The 18088-nt window shown below is 37.3% G+C and overlaps 1 protein-coding gene across 2 annotated transcripts in view; it reads right to left on the bottom strand.

The window, feature by feature from the left end:
* LOC148942191 (uncharacterized) overlaps positions 1-15532 on the bottom strand; it is a 131422-nt gene extending 115890 nt beyond the window's left edge. The window contains exon 1 of one of the 2 annotated variants that reach the window (XM_089103460.1): positions 15406-15532. The gene's annotated coding sequence lies outside the window, so the exon portion shown is untranslated. The remainder of the gene's footprint in view (positions 1-15405) is intronic. The other variant, XM_089103462.1, reaches the window with a different exon arrangement.
* Positions 15533-18088: the final 2556 nt, after the last annotated feature.

The raw sequence follows: 18088 nt of genomic DNA, 5'->3' as shown, positions 1-18088 counted from the left end.
AATCAGCCCTATTTTAGAAATCTTTTATAGCTTCTAGCAACTCCATATTCCATGACTGGTTTTTTTTTCTGAAATCATGCTATGATGGATGCCATAATTTATTTTACTTGAAGTAATCCTGCATCTAATATACAATAATCCTTTCAAGAACTCTCAAAGAAATTGAGGTGTTTAAAATCAGACAATAATTTGCAAATTGGAACTTATATCCTCCTTTATGGAGTGGCTTTACAACTGCTTTTTTCCATGCTAGCAGGCATTTACCACTCAATAGAAAACAGCTACACAGAAACACAAGAGGTTCAGCTGAACATGTGGCTCTATATCAGGAGCTTTATTAACAGAAAGGCCATGGAGAATTTTTAAAACCTGCTCTGAAGAAATATCAGAGTCATTAAAGGGCATTTTATCTGTTGAAAAAAATTCAATAAAATGGGATGGACTGCATGCTTGAATGTCATTCAGATTTACAAAAACTGACAAAAACACCTGATTAAACACATCAGACTATTCCTGATCATTGCTTATTAATTCACTAGTAGCTGGGTCACCAAAAATGCACAAATCAGTTGAGGAATCAGCCTTGTTTCTTTTAACATACTTCCTAAACTTCTTTGGACACCCTCAAATGTTAGTAATGATTAACAATTCAAGTGATTCCTGCTTAACTTGCAGGGATCAAGTGGCACAATTCCAAGCCCTTTCATACACACACCACAAGTCTTTGTTGTTGTTTTTTCCAACATATACCATATCCATTGTTTATTTTTATCACTAATAGCATCAAGTACAAATTTCGGCAGTCATCTTCTTTTTCTTGAACCTTCTTTTTGTAATAACATGGAATGAACCTATCACATGCTTCTTTTATAACCTCTCAGATAAATTCAAAAGCAACATCCACATCTGCATTTTGAGACCAAAGCTCCCCAGCAATAGAAACAGAACAGATAAAGTCTTGAATTTCATCATAACAACCCTTGTTGTAATCATAATAAAATTTAGAACCAGAGTTCACCACTGTACTTACATTCAGTGATAAAGACATAACTACATGGGTACTTTTACCTAGAGGTGGCAGCATCTTAAGGACTACTATGTCATCTGGAGATTTCATGATCATCAAATCTAGTACATGGGAAGTACAGTCATAACAGAGCATTAGAAGGATAGAAAATGCTTGGATTTGCTCCAAGCTGCAGTTTAAGGTAATATGGAGCTACAAAACATACTGAATAATATAGTACTATAGAATTTATTACCTTAAATTGCAGCTAGGAACAATTTGCCAAAGTGAATGATATGGCACTTGGCAACATTGAATTCAAGAAGCCAGGCCTCACCCCATTGACCCAGCAGATGAAGATGATAGTGATGTCAAACATGGCAGACACCTATCAATACATCTCTTAAATAGTGAAAAATTAACACGGACAAAGTGAGCCTACTCCATCAAAAAGTGACATTCAAGGATAGACTAAGTTTAATTTAAAAGTTAAACTCACCATCAAAGTATTTCTGGACATTTTAACCATCATAAATATCTAGCTTGCGTGAAGCAGTGTTGCCGACTCAAAACAAGTTAGAACAGCGTTGCCAGCACAATGCCGCTAAAGAGACATCGCGAGAGCCCAAAAAAAGGGACCAATAAGCGTGCGACATGTGATGAGGACTTGCATGAGGATTCATGTGCTATGAACTGTGATGGCTGTAGCCTCTGGATATGTATTGACTGTCTAGAAATGTCAGAGGCAGAGTACTCTCTACTGACTAAAATGACACGACGAGTTGGCTGTGAGTGGAAATGCCCACTTTGCAAAAGTAACCCTCAAGTGGCGAGTGGGGCATCTTTGAACGATATTCAGAAGATTATGGATAAGAATCTCGAACCATTCCGGTCTGCTCTTAGTACTGTAAAGGAACTGGACACTAAAGTTAACGATGCAGTGAAAGAAGCGTTTGCCGAACTAAGAGACCAGCTAACCACTGATATTGATAACCGCTTTAGTGGTGTTGAAAGTCAGTTGGCTACTATCGAACAGTGCACCTCATTTGACCAGGCAGCAGTTCAGAGATTGGTCGAGTCGGAGATTCGGACATTGAAAAATGATCTTGAGGTGCAGCTTGAAACTAAAGTTAGACACATGATTGCAGACGACAGGGACCGGCAGCACCAAAAGCTTAATAGTGTCGTCTTTGGTGTCCCCCCTCAGACAAGTGATGAACTGTACATCAAGAGATACCTTGCGAGTGATTATGGGCTGCCAAACGTGAGCATCTCAAATGTCCGTCGTCTAAGTAATCTGCAAACCCAAGGACAAGCTGCAACCACCAACACCGGAAACAAGCCTGTTCCTATAATGTTCTCGGTCCCTGATTTTAAGACTAAGAAACAAATCCTTCAAAAGTCTTATGAAAGAAAAGGGTCAGATACGATCCAGTTCCGTAATGATGTCTCAAAGACTGACCGCGAGAAAATAGCAAAGTTATACGAGGAGTTGCAGGCTAGACGAGCACAAGGCGAAACCAATTTGGTTATCCGAGGCAACGCTATAGTTCCAAAAAACGTGCCGACTCGTGCAGTCCCGCCGGCTGCAATGGAACTCTAGATGATATACCAAGTGAAGTAACTTATGTAAATAGTCAGTTAGATGGTAGTGATTTTCGAAGTACAGTGTATACAAGTGATAATTATAGTGATGCAAACCCAGAGACTTCTATGTCTTCTTATGGACTTAGTACAGATGCAGGCAACAGCCATTGCAAGAAAATTACTGGACTTAGTGTGGGGTTTAGCAATGTTGATTGCCTAACCTTGAAATTTCAGGAGGTCAGATGTGTCCTCTCCGCAAATGAGGCTGATATTTATGCGTTCTGTGAGATTAAACCAAAGCAAACCTCCCTACCCCTGATAGAATCCCAGATACAGATTTCCGGATACAGACTGATGACAAACTTATTGATGGATGGTGGCAGAGGAATAGCCATATATGTACAAGAAACGATTCAGGTAGGCACTATTGATATTAAGTCAGAATATGAGCCAAGTGTAGAACAAATTTTGATATCTATTAACCTACCTGGGGGTCCCGTTATACTTGGTTGTTTTTACAGAAGTCCCACCTCGACAAGTCTGGAGAACTCACTCTCGGCTATATGCTGGTCTATTGATGGTGCTGCTCGAAAGTGTAAGAATCTAGTCATAGTTGGCGACTTTAACTTACCTATGATTGAGTGGACTGAGGGGTATGGCCACACGAGTAACGCGGTTACGCGGTCTTTTCTTGACTGCTTAGAAGCACACTCGCTGTTCCAGGCAGTGACATTCCCGACCAGATATCGAGAGGGACAGAATCCTTCACTTCTTGATCTCGTTTTGGTAAATGATCCTGAGTCACTCATTGATATAGAATCGCAACCCCCATTTGGAAATAGTGATCACATAGCTATAAAATGCCGATTTCGATTGTACCCACAGACATCGAATCTAACCAGACATGTGTATACAAACTACAATCAAATCAGGCGTGAACTCTGTCAGTGCAATTGGTCATTTGTTGAAACAATGGATGTAGAGGACACGTGGGAGAAAATGAAAAATATGTTGTTAGACACCGTCAGTAGAAATACAACTACCACGTGGAGATAAAAACCAAAAACTCTTCCCTTTATGACCAGAGAAATGAAAAGTGCAAGGAACAAGAAGAAGAAACTGTCAAAGCTCATAAATCAGGACCCCCACAGAACGGACTACCTGGTAAAGTTCAAAGCCTCAAGGAACAAAGTTTGAGCCCTGTCCAGAGAACTGATAGAGAAATACGAGGAGGCCATCGCAGCAACCTCAAAAACCAATCCCAAGAAGTTCTGGAAATATGCCTCAGCACATAAGCCTGGTAGACACACGGTTTCGGAGCTGGTTTGTAATGGAGCCCAGTCAAACAACCCCCAAGAAATTGCTGATGCCTTGAACCACCAGTTTACATCAGTCTTCACACCCGCAGACAAAGCCCCTCTGCCAACCCCACCATGCTACAAGATCACCACTCAAATGTTACCCTTAAGAGTGGATCAGGCTGAGCTTAAATCTTGGCTTAAAAAGCTTAATCCAAATAAGTCTGTTGGGCCAGATGGCATACATCCACAACTCTTAAAGGAAGCTCATTCCCAACTAGCAATGCCCCTCTAAAGACTCTTCCAGAAATCTATTGACACTAAAGTCATACCAATGGACTGGAAAGTAGCCCATATCTCGCCAATACATAAAGGAGGAGACAAGAGCAAAGCTTGCAGTTATCGGCCAATCAGTATTACATCTGCTGTTGGGAAAATCCTAGAAGGTATTGTCAACACTGCCATTCTTAGACATTTGATCACAAATAACCTTCTATCAAAACAACAACATGGTTTCCGACCAGGCAGATCAGTCGAAACCAATCTGATTGACTCGTATAATTACATAACTGAGCTCCTTGATCAAGGTCTCCCAGTGGATATGGTCTTGCTAGACTTTGCTAAAGCCTTCGATAAAGTCTGCCATTGAAGGCTTCATTTGAAACTGAAGGCAATTGGAATTCAAGAGGGAGTGGTGGACTGGATCACGTCTTTCCTAAAGAGAAGAAAGCAGCAGGTCAGAGTTTTTGGTGAAGGTGGCTGAGCTTACTACTCTAAAATAGCTGAGGTCTTAAGCGGGGTTCCTCAAGGAACAGTTTTGGGACCTACACTCTTCAATGTATATATTAATGACGCTCCAAGAACCGTTACAAGCAAGCTTAGCCTGTACTCCGATGACTTGAAGCTCATTGGTCCTGTCGGAACTCAGCAAGGTGTGACCTCAATACAGTCAGATCTTGACAGCTTTGGCAAATGGGCCAAGATATGGAGGCTCAAGTTTAATGTTAAAAAGTGCAAGGTTCTCCATTTTGGAAGAAATAACCCACGATGGCAATACTCGATGTCAGCAAATGCCGGTGTGAGACAGCCACTCTCTGAGAGTACCTCTGAAAGAGATCTGGGGGTCGTTGTAGACGAAGACCTTAATTTCAACTGCCACACCCGAGCTGCAGTAGCAAAGGCGAACCAAACTTTTGGTCTCATCAAACGTACAATGACAAGTAGATCCCCTGCAATAATCACAAAACTTTACAAGAGCCTGGTGAGACCGAGATTAGAATTTGGAATGTGTGTCGCCACGCCAATTAATAAAAAAGACCAGATGGCTCTCAATTCTGTCCAAAGACGGGCGTCAAAATGTATAAAGAGGCTCAGAGACAAAGAGTATGCATGCCGACTGCAGAGCCTCAATCTAACAACTCTGACATACTGTTAGTGAAGAGGTGATATGATAATGACATACAAACTGCTCAAGTCTGACAACAAGGACCTCTTTCAGCCTGCCAAGTTGTCAAGAACCAGGGGTCATTCAGCGAAGCTTTTTCGTAAGTGTGCTAATACAAGGAAGAGTAACAATTTCTTCTCCACCCGCATCATACGCCTCTGGAACGATCTGAGCAAAACGACAGTGAGTTCACCATCCGTTGACAGTTTCAAAGCCCATCTCGATAAGGAATGGGAAACCAAACTATGGCTCACGCAATGGGATGAAGCTGATGTCCCGCAGCCCTATCATCACTAACTGGCGTACACTGGACTCGTCCATATCGCTAGCAAGTGCGATTTAAGGTAATTTTTAAGGTAAGATTAATTTGTAGCAGGGCATGATCTTCACAGGACAAAGCTGGCCCAAGAAGTTTCATGTCATCTGCATAAAGACTTGAATTACTGCTGATAATGGAAGGAGCATCATCAATGAAAGTATTAAATAATGTAAGACCCAAGACACTTCCCTGAGGAACTCCACTCAGAACACATGTTGAGGAAGAAAGAATACAATCTCCAAAGTCATCAGACAACTGAACACATTGGTTTCACAAGTAAAGAAAATCAAGGATCCAGAGCAGTGATTTCTCTTCAAGCTCAACAGCACACAATTTAATTGCAAGTCGGTTGTGACACACTTTGTCAAAAGCTTTAGAAAAGTCAAGCAGAATCATGTCAGCTAGAACCCCAATATCAAGCAACTTGTTGATGTGATCATATGATTCAAGGAGATTTGTGTCAACAGATCTTCTAGAAAGAAAGCCATGTTGTGAACTGTGTAAAACATTATTCGCCTCAAGATATTTAACAATTGCAGAATTGACTATTCTTCCAAGAACATTAACACCTGCTAATGTCAGGCTAATGAGTTGATAATTTTCAACAAGGTCCTCTATACCTTTTTAAAAATAGGAATGTTATATGCAGTTTTCCAGGCCTGAGGTAGTCTAGAAAGATTTAAAGATAATTTGAACAGCAGGGAAAGAGATTTAGAATTTCCATTTTTATGTTTGACCAACTCTTCTTAATATCATCAGTAATAAGCTTTTTCCAGTTGACTTTGGCAAGTTTTTCAGAGACTATTTTGTAATTTACATACTTTTGTTGCTTAGAGGAAGGCTGAATGGTAGGTAGACATAACTCTGAAATAATTACAACATGGTCACTGTTACCAACAGGCGTGGTTATAACATTCTTAATAAGAAGGTCAGGGTTACTGAGTATAACCAGATCAAGAATGTTGGAGACTTGACCTTCCCTAAAACAAGTTGGTTGTGAGATTGTTTGACAGAGGGAATTATCACAGAGGGCAGAAAAAAAAAGGAGAATCTCTATTACAAAAACCAGATCCATCATTGGATTTCAGGGAGATTTAAGTCCCCCATAAGGACAAGTTCATAGCTGGCAAAATTGGTCACCATGTGAGACAACATGGCAGCCAAATTTGATTCAGAGTCCATAACACACAGAGCAATGGGGCTTCTATAAACAACACCCACTACAATTGAAGTTCTTTGATTGTGTAATTTAATCCACACAGACTCAATTCCATCAGTATTCAGAGAATTGAGTTGAATTAGACTAACATTTAGTCCATCTCTTATATAAAGGCACACTCCTTGGTGGCAAAGTGGGGAATTTGGATTAGGAAATAGTTGGTAATCATCAATTTTTATTTCATCAGGAGTTAAAATTGACAAGGTATTTTTTGGAGAAACTTCTGTAATTGCAGCAACATCCACTCCTTCAGATTTTATATGAAGAGAAAGTTCAGAAATCTTATTAGGGAGGCTATCAACATTGGAGCTAAGGGATTTCATTCCCTGAGAGGTAGGAATCAGTGAGGATGCAGGAACTAATTGACTGGTAAGGTTATTGGATACAGCAAAATGACAAAGAAGAAACATTAGTTAGACAAGTTGTTGTTGAAGAAACAAGAGAAGTGTCAGCACCAGGAAAGAAACTATTATTATTGTGTTCACTACTAGACTATTCAGAGACAGAATTAGGTGATGCAAGTCCATAAAAATTTAAACAATTATTAGAGGTAGAAAGAGGCATATACAATAGTGGGACATTGGAGTAGTCTGGGGGATTGCTCAAACTGGCAAGTTTTTTTGAATGGTGGCAATTTTATGGATTATCAAATTAACTTCTCCCTTAGCTTTTCTGCATTTCAGCACCTCAACTAGAGCTTTGTGATTTATGCAATCTTCCTTAGGACTATCTCCATAAAACACTAATTGATCCTTTTGTTTCAGAGGATTTCTGTATAATTTGCTTTCTAAATTCAGTTGATGGTACAGAGAAGAGAAGAGGAGGGGGTGGTTACCAGATGGTTGACAGGTATTAGAAAGTCTTTTTACTTGGGCTGGGGGGGCACCAATGTCAACTCCATAATTGCAAAAGAGATAATTATACAGGAAAACTGCATCATCAGTCTGGGGGGGGGGGGGGGTACCATAAGCAACAATATTAAGACGTCTATCTGACAAACATCAGATTCAGATAATTGGGCTGATGGAAGTTGAGACAACTTAGAGGACACTGTAGATACCACTAGGTTGTGAACTGTTGAGGTAGTGCAAACTGAGTGCAATGAATTTTCAATTTGTGATACCATGCTAGCAATATTGCTAACTTGGGCAGAAATGTCACTCTTTATGTCTCTTCTCAGTTGGGAAAGTGTTTGTGTCAACTGACTAGTGGTGGCAAACTCCTGCTTAAGATCTTCCGTGAAAGACTCCAAGGAATTCTAACTTATAACTGATGCTAGACATCAGTAATATCAACAAAAAACATTTAGAAATTGAGGTCAGTATAAAAAAAGAAAAAGCAAAGTGAAGAGAAAGAGCTTGTAAATACAATGAGAAATGGTTGCATTCTGTCTACCATAGTTTTAAGTGACTATACAACTGCATTATCCTTATTTGTTGTAATCTATTTCTATTGTAATTTATTAGCCTGCATTTGTTTTAAGTTTCATTTCTTCAAGTTCAAGCTCATTTATTAGCAACATAAATACAATGACAAAAACAGACAAACACCCCCCCCCCAGCAAGTGGGTTTCCTCACCCAAAAAACAAGGACAGGAAAAAAAACAGATCAGCATCTATAGGATTCATCTTTATTCTTGGAAAGTGTAGTAATTACCTTAAGGTAAATTGTGATCAATACGCCACCAATACGATACGATACAACTAATACCAATATGATCAATAGTGCCACCACAATCATCATATTGTATAAATAAGAAAAGCTGTTAAAAACCGAAATAGCCTAAACATAAAAATAACAGCCTACCACTTGTAATTGGCCAAGGTTTGTTTTCTTCTCCTGCATTTTGATAAGTTCAAAAGAGTGAGCTTATTTGGATTTTTATTCCTCATTTATTGCTGGTTATGTTTACTAGTAGCCTACAGTTGTGACAGTGGGGTACTACTAACTATACAAGTGTATGTTCTGCTTTGTTGTGTTACCCCTCACCTTAGTAGTCCTGGTAGCCTCAGTATAGTTGATTATTGATTATAGAATCTGCACACCTATTGGAAGTTTTGAAATTATAGCCAGTTCAGTAGTCTATTTACCAGTGTGATGCCCCTTCCACAAAGTAACAAATGTCAGAAACCAATTACTCCTGTAAAAGGTATTGATAAATATGCTGTTGCTGGGTGTTTACTTGACAACAGTTCTTGTGCTATGCAATATGATAAATGTGACCAATGGTTGTGTGCACAATGCCTATCAATGTCCTCCTCTGAATATGATATCTTTGTAAAAATGAATGACCGACTTGGTAGCACCTGGGTATGCCCCATGTGTAAATCTAGAGGTTCAGCCCAGGAAGAACTTCCCCAGCTGCTGAAGTCAGCTCTTAATGAGCACTGTAGTGAAATGAAAGCTATGTATGTTGGTTTTCAAAATGGGTGAAATGCGTACCTCTCTTGAAGGTATTAATGCTAGAGTTCAGAGTCTACAAAATATTATCTCATCTAAGGTGTCCATGGCCAATGTTGAGGAAATGGTCAATCATACCATTGACGTTAAGCTGAAAACTGAAGTTCAAAAGATGGTGCTACAAGAAAATGACAGACTGAAAAGACGTATGAATTTAGTTACATATGGTGTTCCACCCCAAACCAATGACTTACAGTTCTTACGAAATTTTCTTAAAAATATGTTTCAAATTGTAGGTGAAGATGCAGTGACCAATTTTCAAAGGATGACAAGAAATAACAACACCTCAAATGCTCCAAACTCGTACAATTAACCAGATCCCTTACCGTTCTCAGTCAATTCCCTTAAAAATTAATTTGACATCCTAACACAGTCCTACATTAAAAAGGGAGACAGTTGATTATTTCCACATACCTAAATAGAGGACCGGCTCCACAAAAAAGATTAGTAGAAGAAATCAAGAAAAAAGCTGCTCCTGGTGAGAAAAATTTAGGAATAAAAAATGGCTGTATAGTGACAAAAAAACATGCCAAAACGGGCTGCCATTACCCCAAACAACAGAATGGCCCTTTAAAAACCTATTCCCTGCCTCTACATAGTATTAACAAGCAAAGTAATTTATCGGTTCTGTATACAAACGCAGACTGTTTATCTACAAAAATTGATGAATTTCATGCCCTAATATCAACCTGCAAACCCCATGTTATTGTTATTACAGAATCACTACCCAAGAATTGTCAGCACCCAGCTATATTTTTCCAGGAAGTGCCTGATTATAATCTCATTATAAATGATAATTATAAGCGTGGAATTTTCATTTATGTTCATACCTCATTGAAGTATACTGAAGTTAATGACCCAATTTCTTCAATTATAAGTGAATCCTTAGTAGTTGATGTGAAATTACCTGGGTCCTCAATTGCTTTTAGAGTTGTAGCCATTTATCGTAGTCCTAGTGTTTGTGAATTGTCTTCATTTAATAATAGAAAAATATTGCAGTATTTATCCACTGTCTCTTTATCTAGTTCTAAATTTCTAGTAGTTGGTGACTTTAACCTACCTTCTATTGATTGGACATCAGGTACAACACAACTTTCTGATGAGTCATTTGAAAATCATTTCCTAGAAACTTTACAAGAACATTATTTGTATCAGCACATTCAAAACCCTACTCGTTTGCGCACTAATTCAGCCCCTTCAGTTTTAGACCTTGTAATTACAAAATCACCAGATGATGTTGCTAGTGTTGAATTTTTGCCACCACTAGAAAAAAGTGATCACGTGGTATTGGTGATATCTCTAAATTGTGTGGTAGGTTCTTCTGATATTCTAAATCATTCTCCCCAATATGATTATGATAAAGGAAATTACATTGCATTTTCAGAGTATATTTTATCTTTTTCTATACGAGAGGAGTTGCAGCAGTGTAATGCTACTGTTGATGCATCTTTTGATTTTATTAAGCAGACCCTTATAGAAGGTAAGGATCAATATGTACCAATATATACTAGTAGACAGTTTTTCAAAAATAGACAGATCCTTTCTTGGTATATTGTACAAATGCTAAAAGAAAAGGGTGATAGGTGGCATGATCATTTAAGATTTAAAACCTTAGATTCTTGGTTAAATTATAAATGAGCTAGCAACAGAGCAACTAAATTTCTTCGTTTAAATTGTCAAGAGGTAGAAATAAATGTGATAGCATCAGTCCAAAGTTACCCAAAAAGATTTTGGAGATATGTGAGAAGGAATCAAATTTCACAATTCCCACCTTCCACTTCCTTTATAGATCCTAAAACTTTATCACATATTGATGATGATTTTGTAAAATAACAACTTTTCAATAAGGTATTTGGTTCAGTTTTTACTCAAACACGTACCATAACACACACTCAGTTTATTCCTCCAGATTTAACAAAAGAGTTTGTTGATTCAGAGTTTACAGTCCAACAGGTTTATCTGACACTCCGAAATCTTGATCCAGGAAAGGTACCAGATATTGATGGATTTTCTAATGTGATGTTACGTGAACTTGCATCAGTGCTTGCTGGGCCACTCACATATCTTTTTAATCTTTGTCTCTCATCTGGTAAATGTCCTTCAGCTTGGAAAAGGACTATCATTAGGCCATTGTACAAGAATGGTTCAGAGAATGTACAAGAATGTACAAGAAGTCCCATTTCAATAATTACAGACCAATTTCAAATACATCAATCTTTTCCTGTATAATGGAGAAAATTGTGGTGAGAAGAATCCAAGCACATTTTGAGGAAAACAACTTATGGCATTCTGCTCAGCATGGTTTCCATAAACAACGATCTTGTAACATGCAACTTCTAGAGGTGATTTGTGATTTTCATTTTATGGCTGATAATGGTATTTTGTTTGACTGTATTTATATTGACTTTTCCAAAGCATTCAAAAAAATTTCCATTCCACTTCTGATAAAAAAAATTTCAACTATATGGTATAGGCCCACAAACTAAAGCATGGATAACAGATTATCTTACAAATAGAACCCAAGAGGTTGCAGTAGGTGATGCTTTGTCATCACCTATTTCTGTCATAAGTGGAGTTCCACAAGGCAGTTGTCTTGGGCCAGTACTCTTCTGCCTTTTTATCAATGATTTACCAGGCGTTGTTAGGAATTCGACCATAAAAATGTTTGCAGATGATGTAAAAATCTACAGGCCAGTCATGAGTGAACTAGAGATTTCTTTACTTCAAGAGGATTTGGTTGCTCTTGGCCAGTGGTGTACTGCAAACTCTATGTTCATTCATGAAACCAAGTGCAATGCTGTGCACTATTTGCGCAGATTCCTCAGCATTACCATTACTTTGTTGTTGGTAAATCAATTTCAAGTGTGGAATATGTTCGTGACCTTGGGATTTGCTTTGATTCAAGTCTCAAATTTAATAAACATGTATCGGATATCACCCATAAGGCTAATTACCAATTATTATGTCTAAGGTGTACTTTTTCTAAGTTTAACCTTCGTTCATTGATTTCACTTTATGTATCCACTGTACGTCCAATACTTGAGTATTGCTCATCAGTATGGTATCCCCTTAATAAGAGAGATAGAGAGAGGGTTGAGAGAGTGAAACATAGGGCCACCAAACTCATACCATTTCCTGAGTCATCTACCTTACCACCAGAGAATGCAAAGACTACAGTTGCCTTCTCTCCAGTTCAGACGTGATAGAGCTGATGTAATAAATACATTTCACATTGTTAGGAATATTGATAATATCACCCCAACTCACTTTTTCCCTTCTACAGAATATAATAGTACCCTTCAACATCAACACAAGATTTACCCACCATATTCAAAGAAAATAATGGGCAAAGACTCTTTAACTAGCTAAGTTTGGAAGAATGCGAATGCTCTTCCATCAGAAATACTTGCAAGTACCACGGTCCAGTCTTTCAAAGGTGGTTTAGCCTCTACAGATTTATATACTAGGTCCTATCACAATCCATTTTGAGATTATTTTTATTTTTGTATTACCTGATTTGTGACAGTGTGACAGTTATTTTGTAGGCTTACTTTTTTGTAGGTTTCAATTATTAACAGATATGTTTCAGTTAATTTGGTATGTTATTGTATGTTTCAGTAAAATTGTTTTTCCAATGTTTTTCAGTTACTGTATGTTTTTGTTATGTCATTGACATTGTTATAGACTTTTTTATAATTGGTTTGTGCGACAAGCTTGTTAAAACTTACCGTATCTTGGTATTAATAAATAAATAAATAAATAAATATAATTGACCTATGAATAAAGTTAACATATCACTTGATGCCCCATTTTATGCTCTTTCTGAATATAATAATTGCTTTTCTTGCAAATTCAATTTTAAGCCATTTTAGGACACTTGAAAACAATAACTTCTTTCTATATTTTTTTAATATAAAAATGAGTTAAAACATTTGTTTTAAACTTACTATTTCATAATAAATGCAAAGTGAAGAGAAAGAGCTTGTAAATACAATGAGAAATGGTTGCATTCTGTCTACCATAGTTTTAAGTGACTATACAATTGCATTATCCTTATTTGTTGTAATCTATTTCTATTGTAATTTATTAGCCTGCATTTGTTTTAAGTTTCATTTCTTCAAGTTCAAGCTCATTTATTAGCAACATAAATACAATGACAAAAACAGACAAACACCCCCCCCCCCAGCAAGTGGGTTTCCTCACCCAAAAAACAAGGCCAGGAAAAAAAACAGATCAGCATCTATAGGATTCATCTTTATTCTTGGAAAGTGTAGTAATTACCTTAAGGTAAATATTGAGCAGTTCATATAATTGACCTATGAATAAAGTTAACATATCACTTGATGCCCCATTTTATGCTCTTTCTGAATATAATAATTGCTTTTCTTGCAAATTCAATTTTGAGCCCTTTTAGGACCCTTGAAAATAATAACTTCTTTCTATATTTTTTTAATATAAAAATGAGTTAAAACATTTGTTTTAAACTTACTATTTCATAATAAATCTATTTTGTAAAAGTTGTATAACTCACAGACATTGATTTATCAAGATTAAGTTGAATAAAAAAATCAACTAAATTGTGATAAATCAATACTTGTAGATTATTTAACTCTAACAAAATTGGGTATAAATTTAGAATTGTGACTCCTGATAAGGAGACATGTTAAGAAAACAATTCTTAATTTAAAATATGTATAATGATCCTAGCTAACATATTATCCAAGTGGAGAACCTTTATCATCAAGTTTTTCCTTCTTTTTCCAACTTAAAAGTAAAATTACAATTTTTGCCACACTGAATGTAATGTGTAAATCTTTTGAAATTGCTGCTATAAATTGTTCTTATAGATAGCACATTGTCTGTCCAAGTCTGTTGATTTTTAATTGAAGTTAGGTTAAGTTGTATTAATATTTTGTATTTTTGACACTGCTCATTAAAAAAAAACAGAATGAACAATGACCAGGATGAATGCTAACTATAAGAACAATTTATAGCAGCAATTTCAAAAGTTTTATGCATTGCATTTTAGTGTGGAAAAAATTGTAATTTTTTTCTTTTAAGTTGGAATAAGAAGGAAAAAAGAGGAAAGACTTGACAATAAAGATTCTCCCCTTGGATAATATGTTAACTAGGATCATTATAGCCTACATATTTTAAAGTATGAATTGATTTCTTAACATGCCTCCTTATCAGGAGTCACAGTTCTAAATCTTTAACCAAAATTGATTTGATAATGAAATAGAAAGTTTGAAACCAATGCTTTAACCCTTTTTATTATATCAGAAAGCATAGAAAGAAATTATCATTTTCAAGGGTACAAAAAAGGCTTAAACTGAATTTGCAAGGAAATCAATTGTTAAATTCAGAAAGAACATAAAAAATGACATCTAGTGTTGCATTTAAGCAGCATTCACAAGCATGTCCAGCAAGAATCCCATGTCTAGCCAGAATTCAAGTCTAGGTAACAGCCATTCACAAGTTAAATGTGGTGCTTAGCTATACATGCTAGACAAAGCACTTGGCTAGACATTGAGTTTTAGATTCTAGAACTCAATGTCTAGGATTTTCAATTACAGCCAATTTTTGTTGGAAATTTATTTTACCCCCACCCCTATATATCCAAATTCAGGGTATATATTTGCACATTCGGGGGGGGGGCAAATTTTACTTCTGATGTACATGGAAGGTAAGTTTAAAATTTACCCCCACCCCCCAATCTGCAAAGATATAGGCTACCCTGAATTGGTATATAGGCTATAGGTGTGGGGGTAAAATTCATTTCCAACAAAAATGATTATTATATTTGGAAAGGGCATAAAAAAGGGCATCAAGCAGTATAGCCTATTCACTTAATTTGTAAGTCAATAGGCTAATATGATTTGATAAAAATTTACCTAAATGTAAAATTTAGTTTAGATGATCTACATTGATGTGAGGGCTTCACTGCCGATACATTTTTCCCTGAACCAAAATTTCATTTGGCTTGCCTAGGCATTCAAAATTTCATAGCCTATGCCAGGCCTTGAGGTAGACTATCTTCAAAGTTTAAGGCACATAAAAAAAAACAATTACCATATGGAATTATTTTTGAGACAAACAAGACGAAGCTTGATAAATATGAATATATGAGTCTTGACAATTTTTTCAAAATTAATTAGGCTATTTAAAAATAGAAAATCAATAAAGATCAATGATTATGATAAACGTAGTTCCTGTATATCATCAACATAATCGCCTGACGTGAAAACTGAAATAACTAAAGTGACGCTTACATTACGGTCTGAGTCTTGAGACATTTCCAAATTCTAAGTTTAAATGAGCCAACTCGTTCTGTAAAAACATCTTAGATGATAGAGGAGTATGTTTTCAATCATTGCTGGCATAATTAGCTTTAACATAGTTGAAGCCAAACAGTGGCGTCATTTCATTCTGAACTAGGGGGGGGGGGCTAAAAGCCAGTCTCCATTTGGCAGATTCTGCATATCTACACCGCCAATCTGCAAATTTTATTTCAATGGAGACTTCTTTTCCGGCTCCGTATTGGCAGTTTGCAGATACTACAACCTTCGACGTTATTTTTTCTGCAAGATGGCAGAATGGCACAATCTACCAAATGGAGACTAGCTTTAAGCAACTTCTATGAGCCGCCTTAATTGGTTGGCTCACAGTTGTTGAAGAGCAATATTTCTTCATAGCGGTTAGCACAGGTCTCTCCCAAAATCGACTAATAATAGTAAGAAGCAATTTAAAATTATTTAAATTGCATTCCAAAAGCTGCAATTAAAATTAAATCGTATTTAAAAAGTTAAAGTATTTTAAAGTATATTAAGAAGCAATTTAAAAGTATTTCATTGGCAGCGCAATAGCGCTGACTAAGTAAAGAACGATGTGGGCACAAAGTTTTTTTTCCTGCATACACGGGCACTTCGTATCGACAAAGTTGTCGTAGAAACATCAAAAAGGGCTCATTTGATTGGAAATTGGAGTGGCTAGTGCCCTTTTTAATAATCGGAAGTGATTGGAGGGCAACTAGCCCCCCTCCCCCCGACACCCATCATTCCCCCAAACACATCCAATCAAAAATTTGAGATAGCCATTTTGTTCAGCGTAGTTGATTTCCAGATAAAAATATGTTTTTTTAGCAAAACACTCCCCCACAACCCTCGGGGAAAGGGTTTTAAGTTATGCCCTGGGGGCATCTAAGGCTTTTATAGAAGGCATTGTCGTAGAAACTTCAAAAAAAGCTCATTCGATTTGAATTTCAAAGGGCTATTGCCCTTTTTAATATTCGAAAGTGATTGGAGGGCAACTAGCCTCCCCGCCCACACCCATCATTCCCCCAAACACATCCAATAAAAATTTGTAGATAGCCAATTTTGTTCAGCGTAGTTTATTTCAAGACAGAAAATATGTTTTTGAGGAGGATACTCCCCCACAGCCTTTAGGGCAAGGGTTGTAAGTTATGCCCTGGGGGCATATAAGGTTTTTATAGAAGCCGTTGTCATAGAAAATTCATAAAAGGCTCATTCGATTTGAAATTAAAGGGGCAAGTGCCCTTTTTAATAGTCGAAAGTGATTGGAGGGCAACTAGCCCCCCCCCCCCCACGCCCACCTTTCCCCCAAACACATCCAATTAACATTTTGAGATAGCCATTTTAGTCAACGTAGTTTTAAGTTCTGTAAATTAGGTCTTTGACGATGACAACCCCCTCACATCCCTCAGGACAAGGGTTGTAAGTTATGCCCTGGGGGCATATAAAGTTTTATAGAACGCTTTGTCATAGAAACTTCAAAAAGGGCTTATTCGATTAGAAATTGAAATGGCTAGTGCCCTTTTTAATAATCGAAAGTGATTGGAAGGCAACTAACACCCCTTCCACGCCCAACATTTCCTCAAACACATCAAATCAAAATGTTGAGATAGCCAATCTGTTCCACGCAGTTGAAAGTTCCGGAAATTATACCTTTGAGCAGGACACTCCCCCCGGTCTTCAGGGCAAGGGTTATAAGTTATGTCCTGGGGCAAATATAAGTTTTTATTGAAATCTTTGTCATAGAAACTTGAAAAAGGGATCATTCGATAGGAAATTCAAAGATCTAGTGCCCTTTTTAATAGTCGAAAGTCATTTGAGGGCAACTAGCCCCCCTCTCTCGCCCACCTTTTCCCCGAACACATCCAATCAAAATTTTTAAGTAGCCATTTTGTTCAGTGTTGCGGATTTCCAGATATAAATTATGTTTTTGAGGAAGACACTCCCCCACAGCCCTCAGGCCAAGGGTTGTAAGTTATGCCCTGGGGGCATATAAGGTTTTTATAGAATGCATCGTCGTAGAAACTTCAAAAACGGCTCATTTGATTGGAAATTGAAATGACTAGTGCCCTTTTTAATAGTCTAAAGTGATTGGAAGGCAACTAACACCTCTTCCACGCCCACCATTTCCTCAAACATATCCAATCAAAATTTTGAGATAACCATTTTGTTCCACCCACTTTAAAGTTCAGGAAATTATACCTTTGAGCAGGACACTCCCCCCACAGTCTTCAGGGCAAGGGTTATAAGTTATGCCCTGGGGGCATATAAGGTTTTTATTGAAATCTTTGTGGCAGAGACTTGAAAAAGGGCTTATTCGATTTGAAATTCAAAGGGCTAGTGCCCTTTTTAATAGTCGAAAGTGATTTGAGGGCAACTAACCCCTTTTCCTCGCGCGCCTTTTCCCCAAAGACATCCAAGCAGACTTTTTAGATATCCATTTT

Source organism: Artemia sp. Qi Xiang Cuo, chromosome 17 (genome assembly GCF_049724085.1).
Source record: "Artemia sp. Qi Xiang Cuo chromosome 17, ASM4972408v1, whole genome shotgun sequence".
Lineage (NCBI taxonomy): Eukaryota > Metazoa > Arthropoda > Branchiopoda > Anostraca > Artemiidae > Artemia > Artemia sp. Qi Xiang Cuo.
The sequence above is the reverse complement of the archived record's forward strand: the minus strand, read 5'-3'. Positions and strand labels throughout refer to the sequence as shown.